This window comes from Quercus robur, chromosome 4 (genome assembly GCF_932294415.1).
Source record: "Quercus robur chromosome 4, dhQueRobu3.1, whole genome shotgun sequence".
Lineage (NCBI taxonomy): Eukaryota > Viridiplantae > Streptophyta > Magnoliopsida > Fagales > Fagaceae > Quercus > Quercus robur.
The window spans coordinates 77,189,296-77,212,952 of record NC_065537.1 but is presented as its reverse complement, the minus strand read 5'-3'; the positions used below and the strand labels follow the sequence as shown (position 1 = coordinate 77,212,952).

The window sequence follows — 23,657 nt, the reverse complement described above, 5'->3', positions numbered from 1 at the left end:
CAAAAATGGGTCCCACAGCACTGTTCACACATTTAAAATTATTTTGCTACAGTGTTTTCAGTTTTCAGTTTCAACAAAATAAGTTCTTTCCAAACGGACCCTTTATATTGTTGGATTTTGTTCTAACCTTTTATATATATTGTTTGATGCATTTTGAGTATGAGGGATAAATTATGGGCCAATGGTTTTAAAATATACAGATCCCACATCATTTTTACACAATCCACTTCGGAAAGAGACTTGAAATTTCCTTATGATCCTGTCGGGCCAATATTATTTCATCTCAAAGGTCTGTCCCTATCTCATATATTCATAGCACTTTTATCACTTTGGTGAAAGCAGATAGGCTAGGCCTTTGAATCTTTTTTCATTCCTTAATGAAATTCTTTATTGATTGAAACAAAAGGAATTATCTTCTTCAAACTTTTAGAAAAAAAAAAAAATTAGTATTAAAAATTTTTTGATGGTGGTGAGTGGAAAGACACATGGATGTGAAGTTTTGATTGTCGTGGTCTAGGTGTTCTTGAATAATGCAAAGTTCATAATGGCAGTGATATGGATTAGTATTCATTGTTCACTATCAAGCACTTACAAGTTGAGAAAGCAAAAAAATGGCACCAAGTCTTTGGCCTTTGTTGAATCGAGGTCATTTAAATAAAGCAAAGCTCATAATATTATTAGAATATGTGAGCTAGTCATCATTATAAAACATCTTATAAGAAGGTGCAAGATAGGGATTAGGAAAGAGCCATTTACGCCAAAGATTTTGGTTGAGTCTTTTTGAGTTTACAAGTTTTGTTAAATGATGCAAAGCTCATAATACCATTAGTATGGGCTAGACATCAATTATAGCATGTTCCAAGAAATTAGTAACAAATGGTATGCAATTTGAAAAGCACCATCGACCCTTAACTTTAGGTCTTCTTAAGTAGGACCTAATTGCAAAAAGTTGAGAAAGAAGGAAAATTATAAGAGTTAATTAATTAAAAGTTCTTTTATTCATCAAACAAAATGAATGATCTTCTTCTACCTTTTTTATTTTATACTATTCATAAAATATAAAAAGATCTCCATGGTAGTGGGTGGAAAGATGCTTTGGATGCCAAATCTTAGTCTAGGTCTTCTTCAACAATGCAAAGACTTTTGAAGAAAGCACAGGATAGAGTTTGGGAAAGTGTCATTATATAAATATTGGATCTAACATTTTTACTTGATGAATGAAGACTATTATATAAACAAATAACAGGGGAATTGAGAGATAGAGAGGAAAACTTGAATATATTAGACTAGGAGAAAACAAAACTAGAAATGAAAAAGTGTCCGAAATTTATTAACTTAATAATGTTCGTACTTAGTATTCATGTCTATCAGTCTATCGATGATCGGTGATAGTTGGAAAATAGCTTTAAAAGGAACGTACTTTGCAATATTAATTTATTAAAACATTTGAGAGTATTCGTGTTCATTTAAGGCATGTTTGAATAGACTGTAATAGATATTGTAATGTAATAGTTATTCCTAGGATTTAGTTATTCAATAATTTGGTTATTTTTTTTATTACAGAGAATATTTATTCCTTATGAATATCTATTCTTTGTTTCTCAAAAAAAAAAAAAAAAAAAAAAAAAAAATCCTTAAAACGCATATTAACTATTTCTCTCTATGGACATGTTTGGTGCACTGAATGTGGATTATAACAGGAATGGTAATCTTTATTATTGGGAATAAAATGTGTTGTAATGGAATAATTAAACCTATTCATTAGTTTGGTTGTAAGTTTTGATAATAGAAAAAGACTTTCTCAACAAAAAAGAAAAAAGAATAAAACTTAATATCTATTCTAAGAAATATCTCACTCATACAATTATATTTCCTAGAAAATAATATATTTTAAATTTGAGAGAGATGAGTTATTTTTTGATGATTTTTTATTTCTATAATTGGTACGTGGATATGGAAAGTTTGTTTATTTGGAAATATATTAATGTTAGAAATTATTACACCTACTAAGAAATAAATATTACAACCCTTTTAGAGATTAATAGTTATTCCTTATTTTAAAGAATAGTTATTCATAAAGAATGACTATTCCATGCAATAAAATCATAACCAGACAATTGAATAGCTAAACCATAGGATTAGCTATTACATTATAGTGCCTATTACAGTCTATCAAACACGTCCTAAAAGGATTGTAAACTTGTAATAGCTATTCTTTAGTAGGTGTAATAATTTCTAAAATTAATATGTTTTCAAATAAACAAACTTTTCATACACATTATGTAAATAAAAAATCATCAAAAAATAAATTATCTCTCTCAAATTAATATATATATATATATATATATATTATATAATTGTTTGAGTTAGATATTTCTTAAAATAAATCTTAAATTTTATTCTAATGTTACAACTTATAACCAAACTTATGAATAAGTTTAGTTATTCTATTACAACACATTTTATTCCCAGTAACAAAGATTACCATTTCAATCGTAATCATCATTTAGTGTACCAAACGCACCTTAAGGATTTAGCCAAAAAATTTTCTATTATCTGTTCGATGATAAGAATCTTTAAAAATAAAATTAGCTAACTATTTTAAAAAAAAAAAAGTTAACCTCTAAACCTGTTTAGAGGAAAACTCCTCCATCTCTTATGAAGGTTGCTAAACCATCCACATGACACATGACCTATTAATTGGGTCATCAGTCATGTGACTTATTTAAATAGTACATGTAGATGTTTAAATGACTAGCATGCAATGAGTTGGAAGAGATTTCTTTAGACTAGTTTTCTATTTCATTTAAGGAAAAGGTTTAGCTCCAAATATGTTAGGAACTACATTTTTGCAATCTATTATGTGGTAATTGAATATTTATCCATAATTTACTCATATATATGACTTTGTGAATGAGTCATGTGATTTGTTTAAAAAATACACATTGGTAGTTTTATAAATCTCGATATAATGAGTTTAAAAAATAGCTCAAAACATATTTATAGCCAAAGTTTATTCTCCATTTAATAACTAGTTACAAGCCTGTGCATTGCATGATAGTAGTCATGAACTTATCAAATATACAACTTTTAAGAAACAATAATTAAAAACAATCTGATGAAGCAAAAAATGTTTGTCAATTGATAGCCTCGTCGGAGCTTATGACGAGGTTATGTTCCCTGCAAAGATGAAAGAGAAAGGCACTGTAGTGGCTAAGTCAGTAGAGTTCTCAATATCTCTCAGAGAATAAGAATGTAATTTTGTATGTTTAGGATTGTGTTCCTTGGCTTATTTATAGCCTTGATATAGCCGTTGGGAGCCTCATTATGAGTATGCTATGTTCTAAGGACACGTTGGATTGAGTGTTACAGCTGCAGATAATGACTAGAAAAAGATGGTTGCTGAGAAGATAATGCCTCAATTAGGATTGTTGCTATTTGAATTATAGGATTGTTGTTATCAATAAATAACCACTTGATGATAGGGCTCTCCTTGTTATCTTGGGATAGGATTAGTCAATTAGAGTTGGAGTTATCCTTATAGTTTGAATTTCATGGATTATGTATTTAAGGAGGAAGTGAATAATAAGAGGCATGAGATTATAATTCTAGAAATTCCTATGTTCTTAATACATTCTTGGAGGGTTGTCACCTCGAATACCACTAATTCCTACACTTATTTTACCAGTGTATAGCATTTGGTATCAGAGCCAAATGACAAATAACTCATCACCCACACGATCCACCACCAATGACGACTATATGTCAGCCTTGGATGTTAGCAACCATTTCCTAAGTAGACAAGTCAAAGCCCGAAAAGAAGAATTTGCTAGTCTCCATAATGGAAAGGATGCTCTTACTGATGCCATTGCTTAAATGGGATGAAAGATCGAAGCTAGAGATGCTCGAATCGGTGAGACCAACCAGAACAATAATCGTGAAGATGAATTTGTTAACCAGAATTGTGGACTAATTGGAGGCAGTGGAAAACCCAATGATAGCATGCAAAATGGTGGCCTATAGACTAGATTTTCATGCTTGAACTTTCCTAGTTTCAATGGAGAAGATCTGACGGGGTGGATCTACAAGGCCAAGCAATTTTTCCACTACCGAAAGACAGATGAGGCCGAGAAGGTGTTGTTGGCCTCTTTTCATCTATAGGATGATGCCTTGCAATGGTACCAATGGTATAAGAAGACAAAAACCAATGTGCAGTAGGAAAAGCTTACGCAAGCCTTGTGTATTCACTTTGGGTGATCAGATTGTGAAGGTTTTGATGAAGCTTTAGCTAAAGTGTGAAAGACGAGAATGGTGAGAAAATACCAAATGCAATTTGAACGTTTAGCTATTCAAGTCCAGGATTGACCACAATGAGCGCTAGTTGGAAGCAAATTGGAGGGTTGACGGCAGAAATTAGCTCGGAAGTCAAAAGTATTCAGACCCACGACATTATTACATGCTGCAAGTTTGGCCTGATTACAAGAGGATAAATTACAGAAACTTCACTGCATAACTATACCCAACAAGCCTCCATAATTTTCATCCCACAAACCTCCTCTTTTGCCAATACCACCACAAATAAAGACCAGTCCATTTCCCATTCCAAAACCACGACCTTAAGGCAATCCAATGTTCAAAGAGCTCTCATGGACTGAGATGCAAGCACAAAGAGACAAGGGGTCATGCTATAACTGCGATAAGAAATTTGGTCCAAGACACCAATGTAAAACACAGCAGGTATTTACGTTAGAGACAATGGACAAACCAAAAGAGAAAATTAAAGATGCACTTGAGGAAGTCGAAGAGCAATTAACTGTACCAAAAATATCTCTCCATGCTTTATCTGGTGTGGCCACTCCTCGAACCATGCAAGTTACTGGCGCAATTCAAGGAAGGCAATTACACATCCTCATTGATAGTGGGAGAACCCAAAACTTTGTTTGTTTGAAGTTTGCGAAGTAAATGGAGTGTTGCAAGACCCTAGCACCAACCTTTCAAGTGATGGTGGCGAACAGAGAAAGATTACAATGTGACGAAATTTATTTGGCAATACTAGGGGAGATCTAAGGCTGCCAACTCCAGACCAATATGCATCCCTTAGATCTACAAGGATCAGATGTTGTTTTAGGGATGCAATGGTTGCAAAGCCTGGGAAAAGTTTTAGATGACTGGCTAAATCTTACCATGGAATTTCAGAACAAAGATCATAAATTTGTTCTACAAGGAAAGCATACTGGGAAGGTGTTACATGAATCCCTTCAATCCATTTCAAGGCTTGCAAGTAGTGGCTTGAAATTCTATGTTATGTAGGTTGATAGTGAGTTCACTAATATCACTCCACATAGGCCTACACCGGAGCAAGCTACGACGTTAGAGGAGTTACTAAGGTAGTACCAGTTCATGCTCCAAGCACCCACTACTCTGCCACCTTCATGGTGCCATGACCATTGTATTACCTTGGAATTAGGTAGTGGGCTTGTCAACATCCGACCGTATTGGTATTCACATATTTAGAAAAATGAAATAGAAAGGGTTGTCAAAGACAAGCTCTCCACTAGAATTATACACCCAAATTCTAGCCCATTCTCTTCTCCAATACTGTTAGTGAAGAAGAAGGATAGCTCATGGAGTTTTTGTGTCGACTGCCGAGCCTTAAACTGTGTCACAGTGAAAGATTGGTACCCCATTCTTGCCATAAACGAGTTACTAGATGAACTACATGGTGCGAAGTACTTTACGAAGTTGGATCTCAAATTTGGATATCATCAGATTTGGGCACAGCCTGAGGATGTTCCAAAGACAGCGTTTAGAACCCATGATGGCCATTATGAATTTCTGGTTATGCTGTTTAGGCTCACCAATGCACTGGCCACATTCCAATCCTTGATGAATGATATTTTTCGGCATCTACTGCAAAGGTATGTATTGGTCTTCTTCGATGACATACTAGTTTACAATAAAAATTGGGATGCTCATTTATCTCATCTTGCAATTGTTTTGGGCACTTTAATGAAGAACCAATTATTTGTGAATCAATCTAAATGCTTAATTGGACAACTAGAAGTGAAAAATCTAGGCCATATTATTAGTGCAACAAGAGTTTCTGCAGATCCCAAAAAGATACATAGCATGGAAACTTGGCCGATTCCATCAAACACCACTGCCCTTTGTGGTTTCCTTGGATTAACCGTTTATTATCAGAAATTTATCCAAATATATGGTGCCATTGCTACACCATTAACACGGCTACTGAAGAAAGATGGATTTCACTGGACATCAGAGGCAGAGAAAGCATTCCACAACCTCAAACAAGTTATGACGCAAGCACCCGTACTCATCCTACCAGATTTCTCTAAACTGTTTGTAGTCGAAGCTGATGTGTCATGGACTAGTCTAGGGGTGGTTCTTACGTAGGAGGGAAGGCCTGTGGCCTATTACAGCAAGGCAATTTCAGGAAAAGCCTTGGGCCAATCCACATATGAAAAAGAACTTATGGCCATTGTTCATTCCGTTCTTCAGTGGTGCAACTATTTGTTAAGACGAAGATTTTGCTTTCGAACTAACCAAAAAAGTCTGAAATACTTGCTAGAGCAACAAATCTTAACAATGGATCAACAAAAGTGGTTAGTTAAGCTGAAGGGGTATGATTATGAAATTAAGTACCGACTGGGGTGGGATAATATAGCAGTAGATGCTCTCTCTAGGCTTCATGGCGAGCTCTCCGCCATCACATACTTGCATCCCACATGGTTGGAAGCCATCAGCCTAGAAGCCCACAATGATCCAACATTATCGGCCATGCGAGATGCTCTAAAGAATGGAACCATCTGCACTAAAAGGTACGAATAAAAAGAGGGACATCTATGGTATAAAGGCTGCTTAGTACTATCTCCACACTCACTGCACAAAGAAGCTGTCGTCCATGAATTTCACTATACACCAATTGGGGGGACATTCTAGTATGTTTTGAACTTACAAAAGAATTGCTTCAAATTTTTATTGGGTTGTCATGAAGCGAGATATTCAAAATTATGTACAGCAGTGTGATGTTTGCCCACGGAGTAAAAGCGACACACTTACTCTAGCGGGGTTGTTAGAACCGCTAACAATACCTGATCGTGTTTGGGAAGATGTGTTAATGGAGTTCATCAAGGGACTTCCAACGTCCAATGGCTTCTCTGTTCTTTTAGTGGTGGTAGATCGCTTGTCCAAGTATGGCCATTTCATTGCATTATTGCATCCTTACTCGGTAAAAACAGTAGTTGAAGCATTCGTGAAGGAGGTGGTTTGGCTTCATGACATGCCGCGATCCATCGTGAGTGATAGGGATCCAATATTCACTAGCCAATTCTGGGTAGAGTACTTCCGACTACAAGGCTCTACGTTGCGTATGAGTTCCACCTACCACCCGTAGACTAACAAACAGACGGAGGTTCTCAACCACTGCTTGGAGACACTTTACGTTGCTTCGGAAGTGCCAAGCAAAAACAATGGCTACAGTGGCTTCCTTGGGCCAAGTACTGGTATAATATGTCCTTTCACACTACCACACGCATGACTCCATTTAAGGCGGTTTATGGTCGAGCACCTGCAGCAGTTCACAATTATGAGCATGGGATAACAGCAATTGCACAGGTTGAGCATTCTTTGAAAAAGAGGGGCAAGTTGCTGAAACTCTTGAAGGAAAATTTGGTGACAGCCCAACATCGAATGAAATTCAACGAAGATTGGCATTGACGGAAGCTGGACTTTGCAATGGGCGATTTTGTTTACCTTAAGTTACAACCATTTTAGCGAATGTCTATCGGCATCAGAGGAAATATGAAGTTATCTCCACGTTTTTATGGGCCCTATAAAGTCATGGAATGTCTTGGCAAGGTGGCCTATCAATTAGCATTACCCTCAAGCTCTCGGATTCATCATGTCTTCCATGTGTTGAAGTTAAAAAAGAAACTGGGTAATTTTGATTGCATAGCATTGGAGTTGCCCCAAGTGAAAGATGATGGCAAGGTGTTATTGGAGCCTAAAGCAATTTTGGACTTTCGTTGGCGTAAGTCTGGCAAGAAGATCCTACAAGAAGCACTGGTACATTGGGTTGGTATAGTAGAGGAAGATGCCACTTGGGAAGTCTTACTTGATCTACCACAACAATTTCCTCGAATCTTGAGGAAAAGATTTTTCTTTAAGGGGATGGGAATGCTATGTTCCAGGGACACGTTGGATTGAGTGTTGCAACTGTAAGTAAGGACTAGAAGAAGATAGTTGCTGAGAAGATAATGCCTCAATTAGAATTGCTGTTATTTGAATTATATTAGGATTGTTACTATTTGAATTATAGGATTGTTGTTATCAATAAATAACCACTTGATGATAGGACTCTCCCTCTTATCTCGGGATAGGATTAGTCAGTTAGAGTTGGAGTTATCCTTATAGTTTGAATTTCATAGATTATGTATTTAAGGAGGAAGTGAATAATAAGAGGCATGAGATTATAATTCCAAAAATTCCTCTCTTCTTAATACGTTCATGGAGGGTTGTCACCTCAAATACGACTAATTCCTACACTTATTTTACTAGTATATAGTATAGTGTAACCATCGTTGACCTCTTAATGGCTCTTTTGGCTGTTTGAGTAACGTTTGCCTGAGTTTAAATGGAGGTTTGATTAGCTCATGATTGGCCTTTCTAACATTGGAGCTCGTCAGTTATAAGACTATTGATGGCTGTGCCATTAATGGTGTATGGTTGTCTTCTCATATGACGACCTTGTGGACCTTATGCTCATCATCTATATGGACGAGTCTATGGATTGAAGGTTTGTCAGTTATATGACGAACTCGTAATTTTGGTTCTTGTCAATTGCCCCCTTATTCCTTTGTTGTATCTTTGGACGAAGATAGGAATAATGATAGTTTGCACTTCATATGACGAGGATTTTTTGATGCCATTCACATCGCATTGAATGTATTTCATGTCACATGTCTGATCGTGGCCACGTGTCGTTCGTTCATGGGTTAGTCGTGCGAAAGAGGTTTTCTTGGTTTTTTTGTGCTAACTTCACGTCTTTCCTTACAAAAACCTCTCATCTCTCTTTTTGGCCTTTTGTCTTCCCCAAGTTTTTGAGTTCTTTCTTTGCATTTTTTGGTGAGTTCCTCCTTATCTTTTTCTCCATTGATGTTCGATTACACCACCGTTAGGTTAGATTTCTCTTCGGCTTCTTTTTTCTTTTCTAGATTAAGGGTTTTTCTTGAGTCTCTTAGTGGCCATTGTCCCTATGTGGGGCAGTTTGTGCCTTAAGATTCTGGTTTTAGGTCGGTTTTGAACGAGGTGGACCGTGTAAGTTCTCACAAAATTGAAGCTTTTACAACATTCCACCTGATGATTATCCCATAATTACATTTTTGGTGATTACTATGAGCATTGTAAGCATTGGAACAATGGAGAAAATCTGTAATATTGTTGGTGGAATAGGACCTCTCATCTTGCTTAGTTTAGTTTACTGGATGTTTTGTTTTCTGTCCAATGAAGTAGCAAAATGAACAGTATCTGTGGCAATATTCATCCTGTATATTTGATCATTAACACTTCATAAGTAATTTTGCAATGTAGACAGCTTCTGAAGTAGCAAAGTAATTTTGCACTATTGGATTTTTTAGGTTCTTTGTTGTAGTTAACCATCCATTTTGTTTGAATAATGCTAAAGGCTTGTAGTACTAATTTTAATGGTAATGTTTCCAGTTTGTGTGGCTTTAACTTGCGTTTGTTTTGTTGCATTATCTCTACCTCTAATGTCTAATTGCTAAGCACTTCATTTTTCATGTGGTGGACTTCAATGGGTTGGATTTGTGACATTGAAGGTAGAGATTGGTTGTGACCACCATGGTGGCAGCTGGGTACATTCTTTCCTGTTATATTGAGCTAGCATGTTGTGTCTCTAAAACTGTACTATTGTGAGCTATGGAAGTAGTTTTCTAACATGAACACACATAGTGGTAAGCCTAATTTGAGGTTGGAAATAGAGATGGAATTAAAAAAAAAAAAAGGGTTCTTAAATATAAAAATCTCTATATTCGGTGTGTATTAATTTGCCTCTACCTAAGACATGGGTATTTATATCACGGTGGTCGATACTGTGTTGTACCGGCCGGTACGGCCGGTATTTACCATTTTGATACGTACACCGGTACCAAAACATAGCTATTTTGTACCGATTTAAATACTGGCTGTATCGGCCAATTTCGGGCATATCGGCTGGTATAGGAAAAGTCTTATTTATTTATTTAAGTTTTGTAATTTTTGAATTTTTGTAAGGGCAAAATGGTAACTAATTTGTATTAACTTTTTTTTTTTTTTTGGTATGCAATGAACAATTAAGCTTTTTGTTTTTTTTTTTTTTTTTTGTTTTTACATTGTGTGTGTGTGTGTGTGTGTGTGTTTTTATTTTTTTTTATTTAGTTGATGCTAAAGACTAAAACCATGAATAATTTGTTCTAAATTGAGGTAATGTTTTATGGTAAACTTTTATTATTATTATTGTTGTTGTTGTTGTTGTTGTTGTTGTAAACTCAAAATGGTATACCTTTATTTATTGATATCGAAATATATCGTTCTAATGGTCAAACTGGTACAGCCTCTGATACGAGATTAACTCGCTTGATTTATATATGTTGGAATAATTTTATAAAGATTACAATATTTTTATTTAATATTGATTAATTGCCAATTTAAGTGATTTAATAGAAATCATTTTTCTTTCTTCTATGTTTTTCCTGTTATTATTATTATTTTTTTGAGAGAGTTTCATTCTATGACGTCCACTCCTAATGATAACTCTATTATCATCAAACCAAGACACTAATCAGTTTTTGGTGTAGGCGGGAATTGAACCCCAGATCTTTTATTCAATTATCATAGACTTTACCAATTGAGCTAACTAGAACCCACTGTTTTTCCTATTATAATTTGGCCAAATTAATTATCATATTGATTAGCAAACCTTTCCAAACGTTGGTGCACCTAATGTACTTCCTTATTAAATATTTTCTTTTACTCTCAAACGTTTTCTAAGTTGCTAAACCGATATGCTTCTTTCTTACGATAGTCAAAGAATAAAAGTAATAAATGAGACTTTATTTCTAATGAATATCTCATTAAATGTGTTTTAATTGGCATGGATACTTTACTTTAAATAATAAATAGTTTCCTATCTGGCCAAAATGTTGGGAAATTATTGTGTACTTCCAGAGTACCATAAATATGTACTCCCTCCTCTCACATGAATAGTGGGTCCCACTAATTAAATTCATGGTGGGACCCACTATTCATGTGAGAGGGGGGACTACGCATTTATGGTATTCTGGAAGTACCTAATAATTTTTCCAAAATGATATGAAGAGAGAAGGATCAATTTTGGTTAAAGACTTTTCATGTAACAAATTCTCAAAAAATACTTTTTTAGTTAATTTCCTTTTTTGTTGAGAAAAAACATATATATATATATATACACACACACTAGTTTTATAAACAATTTTAGTATCAACTTTAGGAATATTCCATCACTAGAAATCAGGGAGTAACTCATTTTCTTCAATAGTGTGATCTTCTTCATTTACAATATCAGGAGGACAACCAGTCCTGGAGCTGACAAAGGAGTTGGATCTCCACAACCTATCCATACTATCCTAGGTTCAACACTCAATTATTATGTTTTTCTCACAACCGTTGCATTTCATAACACATACCCTAGTCAACCCTATACCTCTCATGCATTTCGTAACCCTATACCCTATAATCAAACTGAACAATAATGCAGTTATAATCAAAGAATGTCCCTTCTTCCTTTAGAAGCCCTTCTCTAGAGAGATTTCCTTGTTTCCACCTTACTACTTCCTACTACTACCTTACGATCTTGTAACTAGAACTAGAACAAGCTTTGTAACTGTTAACCTGTACTGTTGAGATATTGTAACTACTAATACTGCTGTAAGTGTTTTGTGCTATTTTCAATAACAAATATTTTCAGTTTTCTGTTCATTATACTACTTATTGCTACCACCATCTTGGATGGTTCTAAGTTTTATTGCTTTCATATGTACTGCTTGGTTGGTTCTACTGCTTTACTACCGCTTTACTACTGCTTTTAAATTACTTTGGCTGGTTCTACCGCCTTAATACCCTTTAGCTTGATTATAATTGCATTACCGCCTTCTTGGCTAGTTCTACTTTGCTTTTATATTATTTTCAACATATATTATTGCTGTATAACTGTGCTTCCAGACTTGACAAAAATTCTTTTAGTAGTAATATTAACTTAAGGAGACCATTCATCAATTAGTGGAAGGAGCATCGAATGGATAACCATCATAAGGATCCCATGGAGAATCATCATTACATGCATGCTCATGATAGATAGCATATTTATTACATAGTCCGCAATATAATAATGGATCAAACTCTGGAGTTTTTCTTGGGATGAGAAGACTTCTTGGATTACAATGATTTGCTATCTGCAAATGAGCAATGGCATTGGCATAGGGTCGAGGACCAAAAATAGAGATTCTATCTGTGCTTCCTATGAAATAAAAATTTCCACAGATTTTGAGCAACCTCAAGAATTTGATTATTAAAATAATGTCTCCAACATTTTGCAAGAGCAAAAGGATCATTGAAGGACAAGTGGGAATTTCTTTCAAGCCATTGTCCTTGGTGGGTGTGACCGTTATTGAGAATGAGATGCTTTGAGGGTTGGACATTCATCCAGTTATCTCTTTCCCATTCTGACAAAGTACTCCAGCATCTGATGGAAACAAAAGATCTAGTGGAAGAGCTTTCAAACCCTTTAATAGCAATCTGAATAATCTGTGGAAGTTGACTGGCCTGTTTATGGCTTGTTAATTTTATGAACCAAATAAAGCCATATATTCAAACATTTGGGAAAGCCAGCTAGGATTTCTGTCATCATCATCATCATCATTTGAATCATTATTAGCAACATATGAACCATCATCATAATCAATCAGGAGACTAGGAAATGGATGTTTCTTTTCATACACTCTGAGACTACTCCCAAAGTGTTCTTCCCAATCAATCTGAATAAAGACATTATCACCTTCGTCTAATTCATCAGGATTAGGAATAGTGGCTATAACAAGTTTGTCTTGAAATACTTGAACCATAGGTCAAAAGACCTAAACATAGCCTTGCTTTCCTAAATATGAGAACGTATATTTGTTGGTAAGTTGGCAACAACACTTCTTAACATAGATTGGGTCTTAAGACTCAATCTAGCATAATCAGTGCCCATTATAGTCTCTTTATCTATTGAATGGATTTCCTCTTTGCCAAAGTGTTGACTAATGTAGGCTTCAAGACGGATTCTAAGAGCTTCGTTTTCTGAAAGAAGGCTATTTTCTGAAGCAGAGTTATTTTCTGAAACAAGGTTATTTATTGAAACAAGGTTATTTTTTGAAACAAAGTTATTTTTTGAAGCAAGATCATTTTCTGGAATATATATATTCCACTATACCATATTCTTGGTTTGGAAAGTACTATATTAAGAGCTTAAGATACTACAAGTTGGGTAGTCTTGTTAGGACAATTAGCAAGGAGCCTAAAAGTTGTTGTATCCCGGGAGCAACACGCATAATGTTGTTAGTCTATTACACTAGATATCTCGTAGACGGTATGTAACGTCTCAAGATATTGACATGGTCTACACCTCAGCTCTGCCATCTAAAAACTCATGAGTTATCATGTTATGATATGCACTTTAAAGAGTCATTGAGGTAATATCTCTTAACTGTTCTCTAATTTATGCCAAATTCTAATTTATGTGAATTATTATTATTTAAATAATATTTTGAATTTTATGAAATTCAATTTATTTGTTTATTATTGTTCTTAGGAACAACAATATATAGATAAAAGAATACAAATAATTTGTACAAGTTTTTATGTTCCACCAATAACAAGAATACAAGACATTGGAGGGACACCAATAAAAGTAAAAGATATTATTTGTGGGGACAAATTTAGTCCCTAGTTGTGCCAAATACCAATAACCAGTTATTAAGTCTAGTGAATTTATTATAGTCCAATATTGCTTTTGGTTATGATTAATACAATCACACACAAAATTGCATAAAGAAAACTGTAACGGGCAATATTTGTAAGTGTTTGCAAATCTAAGTCAAAATGCATTTTCCATGTAATTGAGTTGTTAGTTTTTTAGCGTCTAGAAGAGTCTTGAAGAATCACATTGAAGACACAATAAATAGCTCAAGAATCTGCTCAAAGAAATGCAATATCTGCTGACTTGACTCTCAACACTAACTAATCGATTGAGACACAAAAAAACAAAATTTTAATTTTGTTTGTTTGATGATGGGAAACCTTGGAATTCATACACTAGGATTCCAACTTGAAGCCTACTTTTCAAAGTCGTCATCACAAAAGATTTGAGAGAGTTTCTTTGTGACATAGTAAAGGAGAGTTTCATATCAAGAACACTTTACCCCGAAGAAACAGTTGCGACCTTGTGCATCTCGGGTTTTGCACCAAGACACCAATTGAGTTTCCCAAGCCGTGGAGTTTGTAGTGTTCCAGTAATTAAATATTGCTGCACCCTTTTCCTTCAAAAGTAAAAGTGTGAGTGTGTGAAGTTAGCCACAGATTATATATCCATGCATCAAAGAGATTCACTTGAAGAGTAATTCAACTAGGCTAGAGCTGCAGTTGGATAGTTTAGTAAGTTCTACCGTGGGCAAGAACTTTAGAATCAAGTCTAATTCTTATGACGTTAATCTTCAAAGTGAATTCTTCAAATTGGTGGAGACCTCCAAACTACCCGTTTGGTTTTTCTCCTCAGGGTTTCTCCTATCATAACCATTTCACTATGTCAAAATGTATTTTCTGTTCCACTTAGATTTTGTAAAATGATTATGTCAATCACATATTAATAGACATTTGCATAATTAAAGTAATTAATCAACTTGAGTAATTGGTTAATTTAACTGAGTTCAACTCAAGCCCAACAAAAACATCATAATCAAAGGAAGTTGCAATATGGTGATCTAGGAAAAAACCTGACTCGGTTTGGGATTTTTGCAAGCAAACCATGGCTAACAAAATACATTATCAACAGTACCTATGGCAGCATCTGCCTAATAATTGCCACCAAAATTGTCGAACATTATGGATTGAGAAAAAAAGAAAAAGGAACCATCACCTCTGTTTCCTTCCACTCTTTTACTCAGAAGTATCTTTGATCTTTTTATCTTTTCATCTCACTTTTACTTTCCACTGAATACAATTAGTCTTCATGTAATAATTATATCCTTCTCGGTAAGCTCCCTATTGCATCAACAAATTAATGCTGCTTTAAATCAAAGTCTATAAGTCTATTAGAGGTTTTAAATTATGAAAAAATAAACTATCCATTACGTCAATGTCTCAATGAAAAACTTTCGGCCTGTGTATATCACGCTTTCTCCATTGTCGTTTCTGAAATCATTTTGGTGTATACTTTCCACCAAAAAACGAAAAAATCACTGTCATCACAAGCCAACGATGCAGTACAGATGGCTTGGATGCAGTAATGGCAGATTTGCAAAGAAGTCACTGTCACCAGATATCAACTTTGAGGACCTGCTAGTCTTGGCACAGTTGAATTAGACAATCTTTGTATCACTCTGTCAGGAAGCTTTAACAAGCAAGTTAATGTATAAAATTTTACAATCTAGACTAGTATATGACTATAAGGTAAAATCTAGATTTCTAATCAGATAATGTAGACCTACTATTTCTTCAAAATCATGAGCTAATAAAATGAAGAACCTCATTCTTGTATATATTCTTTTCCAAAATTTTCTTGAAAAGAAATCACAGTACATGTTTAGCTTTTCTTTTGCATGGAACAAGCACTTTCCATAAAAATTTTATCATTCTGACAACCTGTCTATAGATGAAAGGTGTGGCAGGAGGGACAACCTGTCTGTGAGTACTGTGCAGAGAGAAAATTATTGCAGAGACAAATGATCCCTTTCATTACATTGAAGTCAACAAAATCCTTTTGTATCTTTGATTTACTTAGATTGTACTTTCATTTTGGTCGGGTCTGAAGTCATTTTCATTCACAATTTCTACAAAATGTCAAAAAAGGAAAAAAAAAAAAAAAAAAAAAAAGGTTCAGAGTTCCAATCATTTTGGTTTTGATAACAGACAAAATAAAATGATTTTGGTCATACAACACTAGAGATTATCATTTACTTTTCCATTTTTTTTATTTTTAATAGCCATTTATAGCTCATGTTGTCTGTTGAACGAGGGAAGTTGAGGTAAAATGGAGTGGAGTTAAGGAGGGTGTGGAATGCTACGCGAAATGCATTATTCCCTTATTATTGAAGAAAACTAGTAGATATTTTTATTTATATTAATTAGAATAAATTTTTTAATAAATTTCAAAAACACAAGGAAAATACCCCTACTAAGGCACGCAGACTATGAATTCAATGGTTTGGAATGTGAAGCAACTCTGGGAAGTGTCAACTTCAATCTACCATGTTATAGTGCTTCAAGATGTCTCATAAAAAAAGAGTAGAATAGTCTAGTCTACTTCCCTGCAGTAACAATTATCGTTCCATTATACTTTTAATTTTTGTTTTTGCTTGATTCTTAAAAAAAAGAATTAAAAAAATTGTTTTTGTTTATTATCCTCTTCTTGCCCTGTCTCCTAACCCTCCTTATCTTCCAAAGTCAAAACCCCTTCATTTTTTATTATTATTGCTGTGCTGAGCTCTCTTTGTTTCTGGAGAAAATTTGGGTTGCGGACTGGAGTTCCATTTGTTGACAAATAAAGTTTGAACTTTGGATTCAATGATATCACAAAATACCTCAACATTGCTCATTTTCTTCATTTCCCTTACCTCATTGGAATTTTGATACATGGAATGGAACCTAGCTTGATCTCGGAGAGATGGAAGAACACCTAGACCCACTCTACAACTTTTATCAAAGTCCAACATCAGTGTAACTATTTTGTTTCAATTTTTTATTATTATTATTATTTTTTTTTTCTATAGTTCTTCAAGCCCAACAACTTTATGCAACAATTTTTGGGAAAAATGGGTATTTGCCCTTAATTGACAAACTATGCAACAAAATGTCTCTATTTTGAAACTATTTAACAAAATGCTCATATTTTTAAAACTTGATTTTAACAAAATCAAGTTCTATATAAAACTTAATATCCTCAAAATCGAGTTCTATGCATATTTTTAAGTGGAACTCGACATTGCTAATGTAAGGTTCCACCTGTAATTTGATTTTGTTAAAATTGAGTTTAAAAAATATGAGCATTTTGCTAAATAGTTTCAAAATATAAGCATTTTGCTAACTAGTTTCAAAATATGAGCATTTTACTGAGCAGTAAAATTAGGGCAAATATCTATTTTCTCTCACAATTATTACCACAATTTTAATATGATTGATTCTGAGCAGTAAACTATTATTTTTATATGGATTTATCACTTATAGTCAACTAGTGTTTAACCCGCGCAATGCGCGGGGTCATTTTGCATATTAATGAACTTTGCAACCAACATAAACTTAGTTATCATACTTCCACTACATACATTTAAACTTGAATGATGTAGTATATTTAAGCATATAGTGTCTGAAAAAAGAATTTGACTTTAAGCAATTAAAGCTTGACTTATTTTGAGCATCTTGTCAAGCTTCTACCATATAAAAAACACATTTATAAAATTTATACTTGGATTATGGCTTGCGTAGCGCACTTTGCACTACATTGGAGTGCTCTACAATTTTGGTTTTCAATACTCTGCCCTTTACTAATTTGCTAACAATTTGCAAAGATCATTTTATTTTTGAAGCATTTACTAATTTGCTTCAAGCAAGAATCTACAAAAAATAATACATAGAAACAAATTTTTTAAAAAAAAAAAAAATTAAAAACCACATATAAGGTTGAAACACACCAATTTTAAACTTACATGACGATTTCAAATAAAAAATCTGCCATTCCTAGGAACCGCAATGAATCACATCGAACTAAAACTTGCATGACAATTTCAAATACTATACCTACCATTCCTAGGAACCACAATGAATCAAACCATAAGATTAGAGAAAATTTTACAACCAAAAAGTTCAAAAGAAAAAAATGGTTACAGGTTTATGGAATAGAAAGTCAGAAAAATATTAGTTAGAGCCCTTGAGTTATGTATCATAATTTGTGTGATGGTTTGAAGGAACATATAAAAATTTGAAATAAAAGAGATATCTCTTAATGTTTATGTAGATTAAAATCAATTTATCATTACGGGTTTAATATTTTTTAAGTCATAATTCTATATTTGCATTTGATCCTGTACTATGTACATAAAATGTATTTGTCCATTTGCTAATCATTATGTACATATATAATAATTTGATGAATCATTTCATTCACACCCTTGTAAGGGATATATATATATATATATATATATATATATATCATGATTAGTAGAGATTGGTTCTCATTATTTTTTGGAGGTAATGTTAGTTAAAGATATATGTGCTAACTATTATTTGTTGATACAGGTTATGGGTCTCTCGAATGGTTTTTTTTTTTTTTTTTTTGTTAGGGCTTATTAGTCTCTAGAATACCTTAATAAGTATAAGTGCTTGTAGGATGTGAGAGGCAAGGGCCGAGATTTAAGTCGCCAGGAGGGAGCTTTCACACACATATACACTTAAATTAAACTAAAGTAGAAATTTTATTTTGTAAACAAAAAAAATACCTTGATAAACACCAAAACCAACGCATAGGAATCTCTTAGGAAATTAATTTATGCCACAACCTAAAAAGTTATTAATTTTGTACAAAGAATATTATACTTTTAGATTTCACAATCAAAACATGTAAAATCTATGAAATATAAACTATGTAAAAAGAACATTATATACTTTCAAATTTCAAAGTCCCACAATTTCAACCCCTCTTTAAAAATAAAAGAACAGGTAAGAAGAAAAACAAAAACCAAAAATTAAATAGAACTTTGTAGAGTAAGGCATTGACAAATTTAAATCCTAAATACACAGTAAAAAAAAATTCCAAAAAATATTCAATAAAAATCATTTAACACTCGCAATACACGGGAACATTTTACATATTTAAAATTCTATCAACTTAACATAAGAATATAATAAAATACATTACATTTCATCTGGGTAATGTAGTACATCTATTGGTTATTTTTTTTCTCTTCAAATTTTCTTCTTTCTTCAATGCATTTTGTTTAGTAGTCGTGCTTCGTTTGTGAAGCATTTGAATTGGTATGCTATCATCATCTGATTTTCCTCTTTAGCAGATATGGCAGTTGTAAATAGAGAACTGCTGTCCTCCCTTGTTTTTCTTACAAATTTGTCTTTTGTGTCCTACAATAATTTTCACTTAAATTAAAAGGTGCTTCAAGAATTCACAAACATTTAATAAATCCTTAAACAATAAGTTACAATTTTCTCATAAGCAAAATTTAGATTGCTTTCATTGTACTACATTGGCTTTGAAGGCATCATGAGAAGTTCTAATATATTATTTTTAATTTGATGAGAACTTCTTATGTACCAAGTAGGTGTGCATAGTAAATAATGTGCATATTAGGAATTCCAAACAGAAATGGTGCAAAAAAAAAGTGTGTGTGGCACAAATAATTTTAACTGAAAACATTCTAATTTTGTGAATCTCTAGAACATGTTTGGAAGTATTATTAGTTGCCAACTATATTCTGAATCTCCCTTGGTAGGACATTTACATCCAACTTCAATTTTTGTATACACAGTCACAAATTTACCTAAGTATACATACATACATCATGACCTGTACCATTAGTTTTTTTTTTTTTTTCAATAAGTTTATTGCATTCATAGTACTATACTGACCTTGCAAGCTAGAAATTGTCAAATATCTTGAGTATTCTAATGAAAATTTATCTAATTTTAAGAAATGTTCAAAATTGAAATTTCTCTTCAACAATAAATAGTAATGTACCAAATCAATCAAACCATGTGAACCTCAATTTTAAGATACAATATATAAACCATATTGGATATATTATTTTCTTTAATAAAAAATAAGAATTTCTTTAACTCGGAATTTCAAGTAAATTTCTAAATTCTCATTCACATTCATGTCTTCATTCTAATTAATAATTTACTTTAAGTTCTAACCATTCACCTTTGTAATTGTATTCTACTGTTAATCAAGCAATCATATCAAGATTATAATGGGCAGTCCTTTTTATCGAGTGTTTGTGAGGTTGAAATCTTATAGGATGCAATTATTGTGTTAGGAAAGACTACGTTGGAGAAATTTCACAATACAGCATCTCAAGGTAACAACATTCATGAAAATCGTAAGAAAAACTAAAAAATGCTAAAGACCACAAACCAAATATACAATTTTGTTTCGAAATTGTAATTAGTAATTATAGAATTCTTACATGATGAAGCTTGAGACAATAAGAGGAAAATATTAACAAAGATAAAGTATTAAGAGGAAAAGCTACGGAAAACATGCAGCATACCTTTGTAAATTTTTTTTTAATGGTATATAATGATATGTATGTGTACAATGTTGGTAAAGGTTTATAAAAGTTCAGCTCTCAAACAATAAAGAAATATAATTGACATTTCTATTTGAAATTGCCTCTGCTTGCATCTCTGCAAGTTCTTTTGCAGTCTTAGATACAATTTTCTTAGCTCCTTTGTCAAACAAAATGAATGTTATAACAGCTCATCAATAAGAGGAGGTACTTTCTTAAGCAAAGGCAACTTAACCTTACCCTCCATACAATACAGAGAATTTTAGGTTCTTAGGCCTCTTAGATTTTACTATTCTCTCTTCATACCATAAAATTGAACCACAATACATGCATAAATAAGGTGGACCGAAATTCCAAGGTTCAGTAGATTTTCCTATATGAATTTTAAAATATGGGAACAACATTAATGATGTGAACAAAATGAAAGTCAAGTTTTTTTTTTTTTCCTTCTTGTAAATTGAAGTCATTTACTTGGAAATTCTTCACAACCACTCTCATTATCTGATTCATGGATTCCTTGAAGAACATCACAACAACTGGACCTACCTTTTACCAAAGTATCATCTGTACTTATGTTAATTCTAGTTTCTCCAAAGGAATGGCCCATGTCAACATCAATATCTAATAATCAAATGTGAATAGAAAGTTTTATTTTCAAATTTAGAAAAAGGAATGTATAAAGAACTAATAAGTACAAAGTGGCAGAAAGAGAAGTGAACCTCTTAACACATAAAAGTTAGTACTTGTACCAGGTGAATGCAACAAAGAACAATCTTTTTTTTTCTTTTTCTTTTTTTAGCAATTACTATTCCTCTGTATTTCCTAGCCTGGGTAAGTTTATTTTGTAAACTATTTTTTCTTTCATGCCATTTTGTATTGGTTCGTTTCTCAAAACTTTGCAACCATCTTTTTAGGCGTGCTTCTATTGCATTTTCCTCTCTTTTTTTTTTTTTTTCTTTTTTTTTTTTTTCTTTTCTGCTATCATATCATGGTATAGGAAAGAAATAAGTTTTAGCATTTATTTTTAGAATCAAAGAGTCCATATTTGATCATCTTTAAAACTATTTTAGTTCTATTTTTTTTTTAATCAAGCATCAACAAAGGACAAAGAGTTACAAATTAAATAATAGCTACAAAGGGAAAATTAGGCATTCCTAACCTTTCAATTTAATTTAGTAGCTCTTATCCAATAGTAGCCTGTCTCTCTGTGCCTGCGGTTCCGATAAACCTTAACCGAACAATAAACCTAAATAAATGAGATTGAAAAAGAAAAAACAAATATCAGCACAACACTCAATCCTACACTTATCTGATCCCAAGGATTTTGTTAAGATTAGTTACAGGAAACTGTTTTTAATTTCGTTTCTTTACGGTGAAAAACCAAAACTAAAATTCAAAAATTTTTTTTTTATAATTTCAGTAAGTTATTAAAAAATAATAATAAATAAAAAAACCTATCCTATCAAAGAATTTAAAACAAAAAATCAAATATCATACATAAATCTTATAAAAAAAAAAAAAAAAATCATACCTAGATCTAAAAAGGGGGAAAGAAGGTACTGGCGGCAGTTCCGATAATCTGATGGTGGTGCGTATATGGCCTTACGGTGTTGATGGTCCATAGATTTTTCTTCTATGGCGAGGCTACTGACGGTGGTAGGAAGCCGGACTGACGCTGGTGGCAGCGACATTCACGAACACTATCTCTGTATCCCTCTCAATCATTCTGTGTTTTAAAAACCCAAAAAAAAAAAACAAAAACAAATCAAATCTAAACCTACCCAACAGGAAAACTCAGTTAAAGGTAAAATTTCATACCCAAATCTAAAAAAATTTACCGGTGTTGATGGGCCATAGATTTTTCTTTCTATGTGCTTGTGGTTCCGGTGGTCTGATTCTTCCCCTTTCTCTGTTTCTTTCTCCGTGTCTCTCTCAGGCCTCATCGCCTCTCTCTATTTCTCTCTTGGCGCCATACAAACTGTCTCTCTTTGTGACTATATATTTCTCAGGCCTTTCGTTTGTATTTTTACCACTCCGTTCTCTTCCTCTTTCTCCATACAGCAAGCAAGCCTGTTTTTTTAATTGATTTTTGCGGTTAATTTTTTTATTTATAATAAGAGGCTCTTAAACGGTGCTGCAGCGTTGCCAAACAACATAATTTATCGCTTTTTAATTTACACGTGGCAAAATTTTAAGGGGTCATTTTTCCTAACGTGTCAGCACCTCATTAAAGGCTTCTGCTATTATATATAGTATTAGATTAGGTGACAAAAATTATTACACAAAAAATCGTGTAGATAGTCTTTCTATTGCACTTCTACTTTTTTTTGGTCTACCACTTATTCCGCAATGTCAGTGTCACCATACAAGAAAATTCCAAAGGAATGATTGAAAGGTGGTATTTAATTGGTGGGCTATGATGAGACAAGACAAAAAGGAAAAAATTTAAATAAATTAAAAGAAATTCTTCATTAACTTTTAATTAAATTATTTATTTATTTATTAAACTGTCTATTACATAAACGGAATGAAAAAAGAAAGATTATCGTGGGCATTCCTCAAACTTTAAGGTTTTATAATTTCAAATTGGACCTAAAGTTTGGGAGGCAAATTCTTGAATTTTTTTTAAGAAAATTGAAAACCAAACTATAAAGTATATGATGAAGCCGGAAATATGCCACCAGTGAGTCACACGTTCCTCGTACGTTGCCAATGGTACCTGCACAACGAAAAGGAAGAACCTAGCGGGGAGTACCGGTGTGGTACCAGCCAAATACCCTCCGAAGGTTAAGTTAGAATTATTCTCACTGCTCTAGAGTGCTAGAGAGGGTAAATTATGCGTACCTTGGGTCACGAGGGTACTAAGGTTTTTATAGTAGCAAGGGTCATCCCTCTTTCCCTTGGAGTAGAAGTCCTTTCCTTATAGGAGTCCTTTTGGGCGTATTTTTCGGGATCCTTTCCTTATAGGAGTCTCTCGAATATTCTCTAGCGTGGGAAACAAGACAACTCCTTACTCATAGCGTGAGAAGCAAGTCAACTTATGCTCGGACCGTC

General features: G+C 33.4%; 1 protein-coding gene and 1 long non-coding RNA gene across 3 annotated transcripts in view; one reads left to right on the top strand and one right to left on the bottom strand.

Annotated features, from left to right (window-relative positions):
* Positions 1 to 23,657, top strand: part of LOC126723785 (protein At-4/1-like) — a 96,930-nt gene that overhangs the window by 9,697 nt on the left and 63,576 nt on the right. The gene's annotated exons all lie outside the window — the stretch shown is intronic.
* On the bottom strand, positions 19,028 to 22,703 carry LOC126723789 (uncharacterized). Its single transcript, XR_007654469.1, has 4 exons — positions 22,442 to 22,703; positions 22,135 to 22,329; positions 21,763 to 21,849; positions 19,028 to 19,437 (listed from the first exon to the last, which is right to left on the bottom strand). It is a non-coding gene; the product is annotated as an uncharacterized LOC126723789 (long non-coding RNA).